Below are 7049 nucleotides of genomic sequence, written 5' to 3'. Positions count from 1 at the left end.
GTGTGCTACATCACCAGCACAGCCAGGGAGAGCACTACCTGCTAAGCAAAACCGTCCTATGTTTTGGGGACTTAAGCATCAAAGTCACGACTGGAACCTATTCCTCAGTTCTAAAGGCAAGACAACATGCATGGATCAAAGTCCCTTCTTCTGAACCTCTCTTCATCTTAACAGGTTCCCTCAAAAAACAAAAACAAACCAAACCAGACAAAGGTTAATATCTGTGTTTGAAAAACCTATAAAATTTTGGCCGTTGACTAATCACAGTAAGATAAAATGCATTCTACACATCTTAATCTTCCCAGAAACATACCCCTTTGCTGCCTCAGTAAATCTGGGAGCTTTGAAAGCACAGCCAAAATTACAGGGACACAAAAGTTGCATTTTTAACAGGGACTGCATGCAGCCACAGAGATCTGTTTGGCAGGGAAGGGGAAAAAGAAATCTGTGTGTAAGCTCGCATACACCTTCACTGTTTCAGGCAAAGTATAATAATTTCCCTTGTGAATAGCTATAAAGTTATTGTAGCGTTAAAGCTGCGTAGACCTACAGTAATGGTATTTCCTGACATTTCCAAATGTTAAAAGGTCAACAAAAACAGTACGTATGGAAACAATCTCTTGTCATTACATTCTACAGCATGAATTAAATAAACATTTCCTCTTTTTTCTTCCTTCTCCTGTCATTCAATGTAAAAATCTAAACTATGACACCAAACCTGCATGAAACCAGTAAGAGCTTTAATTAAAGAAGAATTCAATGAAAGGAATTTATTCTGTTTCAGTCAGATCCACTTTTTCTTTGCTTACTGAGAAGTTAATGAAATTCCAACAGTAACCACTGACAAAATGTGAATCTGTCCAGAGAAAGTCTTCCCCAAAAGGAAGCTTCTTGCAGCAAAAGCCACCCATCCCTAACCGGTACACAGACTGGTGTCCCCCAAGGCAGTAGTGTTTACTGCCTTTGCTTTGCACATTGTGCAAGAGCACAGCTCCCAGTGAAGCAGGAAGTTCAGCCACTGCCTTGTACATGCCAACAAGCCCATCAACAACAACTTTCCAACTGTTTTTTGAGATCAGACTGGGATCTAGTTGCTCCTAACATTAGCCTTAATCTGCATAGGCCACATATGAATAGACAGCTCAGCAGTGGGATGCTTAATATAGCTGGTTTTGCAGCATGGATCTGAGACTCCAGACCCGCACAGTGGTTTCTTAATATCTTCTTGTATTGCCAGACAGCATGGATTATGTTTTCAGTGTGTTAAGCTGTAAATCCTATTTCATGCAAAACCTTGCTGGGCACACTGATGCTCTACCAGAGCATGACTGGGCTAAAGCAGCAAAGATGTGACTTATCTGACCTTCTACTGTGGTCCTCAGTCATCTGGCAAGCTGGAACAGGTTCAATGAAGAGCTGTCAATAAAGTCTGAACTAGACTGTTGAAAGCAATGCCCACCACAGAAGCCATGGCACTGCAAATTTCTCTTAAGCTGGGTGAAAAATAGTACCCTTCTGCATGATGAGACTGAAGGACTTTGGACAGAAGACAACCACTGGAACTGCAAGAGAAGTGGAGACACATATTGGCTAGCAAGAATGAGGGACTGATCTGATGTAACACCCAGGAGACGCTGCTATATTCAGAAGCATGTAGACATAATATGCAGCATGTGTGAAGAACTACAATAACAAGAAACTGTTAGGGAGAACATATTCTTATGAAATCTCTTCAAATTGGGCCACTATTGCTTGGGTTCACTGAAGTTCAGTGTGGAAGAGCCGGTCTTCCTCTTGGTCAACCACAGAAGCTACTTAACTCCTTTATGGACCTATGTGGAGAAATCTGCCCCCATCACTTCTCTGTTATTTTGGATTTCTATCACCAGTCCTTTGATACCCTCTTCTGGTTGTCCCTACCCCAGTTTTCTGTCTTCCACTCTTGATTTATCTGAAAACATTGACAATATTCAGGAAAACACGTCAGGAACATTTGCATTAAGAGCAGGTACTCAATCCCATGGAGGAGGCCATGAACAGAATTCTAAGTAGTGACTTGTGCTGAGAACAGAGGGGTAAGGGATTCAAGACCATCATTTCCATGTTGCAATGGCATCTGACAATCACAGTGACTGAGAAGGATGTGTTTGCCTCACAGAGACAAAGAGAGGCAACAGCAAACCAAACCTCTGGTCAGAACCATTGATACAAGAGCCCTAAAAAGTAGGCCTGAGGGAGCAGGCAGTTCTGCTAAAGCCAGTGAGTGAGAGAGACTTGGAAATGTCTTTTGCTGCCAGTTCCTGAAAGAGTTTCCTGTGTTTTCTCTGTATTTAAATAAATAAATAGATAGATTGAACTGACTGCACTGAAGATGCTCCCCACCCATAACCAATTTCTTTCTTCTGTGGGGAATAACATGGTAGATCCCAAGTCAAAAGGGAGATTTCTAAAACGGCACCACCATCTCTGTGTTGTCCAAAGTGTGCCCACCCCACAGAGTACAACCCCACCAGTAAGTTATATTCCTGGAATAATATCCAGCTGTGTCTGTTGAGGAATATCACGTGTTGTTGCTCAGCTTTCGTTCTGTTGGGAGGCCAGTTTACTATAGGCAGCTCAAAGCTTTGGGTGCAGCTCACCAGCCATATCTGGAGAACAGCCTATTCAATACTGACATTTTACTTTGATCTCATGTTTTGTGTGGGTGTGACAAAAATTTCTCTTGTGGCTCTCTGCTTTTACTGTTAGTGCTGCTCATCTTGTCCCACATCTGAAATAGGACCTGCAAACTGTACTCCTCCTAAACAGAAGTTATTTACCACACTGGTGTTGGCACTTCTTAGCCTTCTAAACATCCAATAAGTTATCTTCAAATTGTTTTCCATACACAGAAAATGCACAAACCCACACAGTGGTTGCATTGTGCAGTGTTACCTCCATCATGCTTTCTGTCCCAGGATAAATTTTACCTCTGGAGGACGAATTACTCTTGCAAACATCTGGAATAAAGCACTCTCACTATTTAGACCCAGTACTTTCAGCTGCACAGTAGCACTCACCTAATGTATGTGTGGAGGATGACACTTCCCCACCTTTCACCAGACACGTAGCCTCACACACATTATGGAAAAAGGCAAAAGTCTGGTAATGTAACAGTGCAGAACATAAACTGCTAGTTAGATCTTCAAACACACCCAATATTCCTTGGTTTAGAAGAAGACACGTGAGGCTCTGAGGACAGATTAGGGTCAACTACAGGAAGTTCCATCCCAAATGTTCTTTCCAGGACCTGGACCCAGAATGAATACGGTAGGAAAAGCCTCACTAATAAGTCAAACTCTTTCTTCTCTCACTGAATAAACCAAACATTTTTCTAACCTGTATTGTTTCTGGCTCTGCTCACCGCTCAGCCCCTTACTACAGCTTACTTCAAAATTCCTTACTGGGGGTTTGGCAGAGGGAGTATGATCTATAGCATGACCTTGCAATTCAGTGCACTGCTGTCATTTTATATAATGCGCTGTAAAGCACAGCTTTTATTGGAAATGAAACTGCATAAATAAACAGTCTAATGTGAAGTAAAACATTTTGCATTATAAATGTGCAGATTCAGGTTGAGAGAAATTAATTACTAGAGAGACAAAAATCAAGCAGCAACGTGCCTATATAATTTTGATCATTTTAAAATGTAGCCAGTGTCTAACAAATTCTGTTTCAGTTTTGTACTCTTTCATTAGGTGGAAGATTTATCCGCCTACTATAGAGACCTGAATGGAATTAAACCTGTGCCTGGGGCTCTCCTCATCCATGTGAGCTCCAACCCTCTGCTCCACTACAGCGACTATAAACAATCACTGGTTGCATGAAGTAAGGAAAAAGCACAGTGAATCCAGTTTTGCAAATCAGATCAAAGACGAGTTGGACTTTAGTTATCTAAGTGGAATCTCTTTACCTCTACCATGGTAACTCTACTTTTCCTACATATACTGTCTGACAGCTTGTTGAAAAACCATCTAGCTAATGCATACACTCTAACACGTGTTTAATTTTGTGCTTTTTCAGTCCATTATTAACTGAGCCATCACTATTTGTTCAGAATTCAAGGCTGACTGCCTCCATTCTCTTAAAAAGCATAGAGGCAAAATTCATAAGTATCGGCCTTGCATACCATACAGCATGAGAGGTGACAGTAACAATTATGTGTCTGGAAGGAGACATCCCAACCAGGCTACAGACCATTAGCTAATATTATTTCGGTGTGTCATTTTGAGAGAGGATAAACCTGTCCTGGTCGTCAGCTATGTAAAATACTTGGATCATTAGGCTAATCCTGGCATTATCTTTCTGGTTGGGTTGTTTTTTCAGTAATATACTCACAGTCATTCAGTCAAATACTTGTGCCAGAACTATCGCCCACGGAAAGCACTGATCCTCCCTTCTGAGCACCTCCGTGCTTTGCCTAACAGGTTGCAGTGTCACAGCCCCTCAGAGAGCCAGTACCAGGCACTCAACCCGCTCTGCAGCTGACCAGCCCCAGGGAGGTTGTTTGATCCAGAAAATATACCCCCAAAACTAAAATAAGAGAGAATATAATGAAAATCACAGAACCGCAGTATAGCAAATACATCTGCTTTTTCCTTCCTCCATTGCTTCAAGGCCATCCCTGCAATATGGATTTCATTAATGGCTCAGAGACAACCCTGCAGAATTACAAGTTCAAGATGTTATTGGAAAAGTCACCCCGTGACTTTTTTTTTTTTTTTTTAAATATCGTAGTTAAACCCAACTTTAAAAGAGCAATTATTTGGTGCATTGTAACACTGCCAACAATTGGGCTGGGAGTATGTACATACACACCAAGAGCATAACCAACAGCAAACATTTTCTGTGCAGCTTTCCCCAAAATAGAAAAAAATATAGGTAAAACTATGATACAGAAGCTGGGTTTGAGCAGCAATAGAGTATAGCTCTTGAATCTGCTCAACTGAAAGGTCTCTGAATCAGGGTCAGTCACTTCATCTGTGCTTATACACAGATTTATGAAACCCAAATCCTCCACTGATAGTTTTCTACTAAATCACACAATTATTTCACAGTGCTGCTATATTTGAAAGTCAGCTACTGTAACAATAAAGGATAATGCTGTCAAACAGCCTGATGTTAAAACTATTGAAACACAACCTTTTCATTGAGAAATATGTGAATTTCACCTTAAAGTTTTCAACTTGGTCAATTATCAAAGTTTCGAGTACATAAAGCAATTGCATGAAACCAGAGTGGAAACAAGACGCTGCGGTTCTGAAACAAGCTGTAAGACACTAATTAGTAGATGAGGCTGCAGTACAGCCAGACTCACCGCTGAGCTTGGAGCCCAGATACCTGCTGGACTGGGAGCTGGGGCTGGCTGTGTTGTCAGTGCTGGGTCTCCAGTTTGGCACCAGGGTCAGCCTCTCCCTGTGATCGTACAGCCGTGACTGTCACCGTGCCCCGCTGCACATCCAGTGCTCCGGGAGAACCGGATCTCCACAATTCAAACAGATGTTGGTTTTTTTTTTTTTTTTTTTTTCATGGCTAGCAAAAGAAAACAGAATCATAGAATGTTAGGTATTGGAAGGGACCTCAAAAGATCATCTAGTACAATCCCCCTGCCAGAACAGGAACATCTAGATGATGTTATGCAGGAAGGCATCAGATGGGTTTTGAATGTCTCCAGAGAAGGAGACTCCACAACCTCCCTGGACAGCCTGTTCCAGTGTCTGTCACCCTCAATGAGAAGAAGTTTCTTCTCAAATTTAAGTGGAACCTCCTGTGTTCCAGATTGTACCCATTGCCCCTTGTCCTACCATTGGTTGTCACCGAGAAGAGCCTGGCTCCATCTTCGTGACACTCACCTTTTATGTATCTATAAACATTAAGGAGGTCACCCCTCAGTCTCCTCTTCTCCAAGCTAAAGACACCCAGCTCATTCAGCCTTTTCTCACACAGGAGACGCTCTACTCCCTTCATCATCTTTGTTGCTCTGCACTGGACTCTCTCCAGCAGTTCCCTGTCCTTCTTGAACTGAGGGACCCAGAACTGGACACAATATTTCAGGTGTAGGCTCACCAGGGAAGAGTAGAGGGGAAGGAGAATCTCTCTGACCTACTAACCACACCCATTCTAATACACCCCAGGATGCCATTGGCCTTCTTGGCCACAAGGGCCCAGTGCTGGCTCATGGTCATCCTGCTGTCCATCAGGACCTCCAGGTCCCTTTCCCCTACACTGCAGACTTTTACAAAGTCTGAATTTGCTCATCACAAAGAAACCTCTCCAGGATACCATGTCCTCAGCTAGGCATGGTCTTGCCTTGGCCCAGCTGCCCCAGACCTCACTGAGGCTACCCAGCTCCTCTCATCGAGTATGTGGAAAAGCACAGCGGAGCTGGTTGGTACCTAACAGGCCCCTAAAGAGCTGTTCATAAAGCCACGTTACTAGACACATCACCTGAAATGGAGAACAAGATGAAATGTTCCATATTTTGTATCGCACTGCTGCAGTCTGGGACAAAACGACATCCCATGTTTCACCCACTGAGACAGGAGAGGACCTGCCTGATAAATGCAGGCTGTCCAATTTCTTGCATTGCATCTAGAAAGCTACAAAAGACAACTAAGAGGCCTCTACTCCAGGGTGTGTTTACAGATAAATGCTGCACGCTTTGTACACTATATACATGCCATAACAGGTTTCCTTGGTCATTTGTGATGAGCTGCCCTCAGCTGTCCTAGTCTGCCTGTTAAAAAAAGGACAGAATATTTAAAGTGTGCTTAGGTCTTCTCACACACCACTGGTGTAAGAATATTAAACTCATCCCTTCAGTCTTGTATTACACATTCTTTGCCAGTTTATTTTTTAATTGTTTTTGTGTGTGTACACAAATCCCAAGGCTCATGTGCAAATTAGGATTCCTGTCCCATGCCAATCTGGGCACATGCCTTGTTTGCATGCTCATTTAAAAATGTGAGACTTGTCGTTTCAATCTGTTACAGTAATTTAGCTCTAATGTA

This window comes from Patagioenas fasciata, chromosome 2 (genome assembly GCF_037038585.1).
Source record: "Patagioenas fasciata isolate bPatFas1 chromosome 2, bPatFas1.hap1, whole genome shotgun sequence".
Classification (NCBI taxonomy): domain Eukaryota; kingdom Metazoa; phylum Chordata; class Aves; order Columbiformes; family Columbidae; genus Patagioenas; species Patagioenas fasciata.
The sequence above is the reverse complement of the archived record's forward strand: the minus strand, read 5'-3'. Positions refer to the sequence as shown.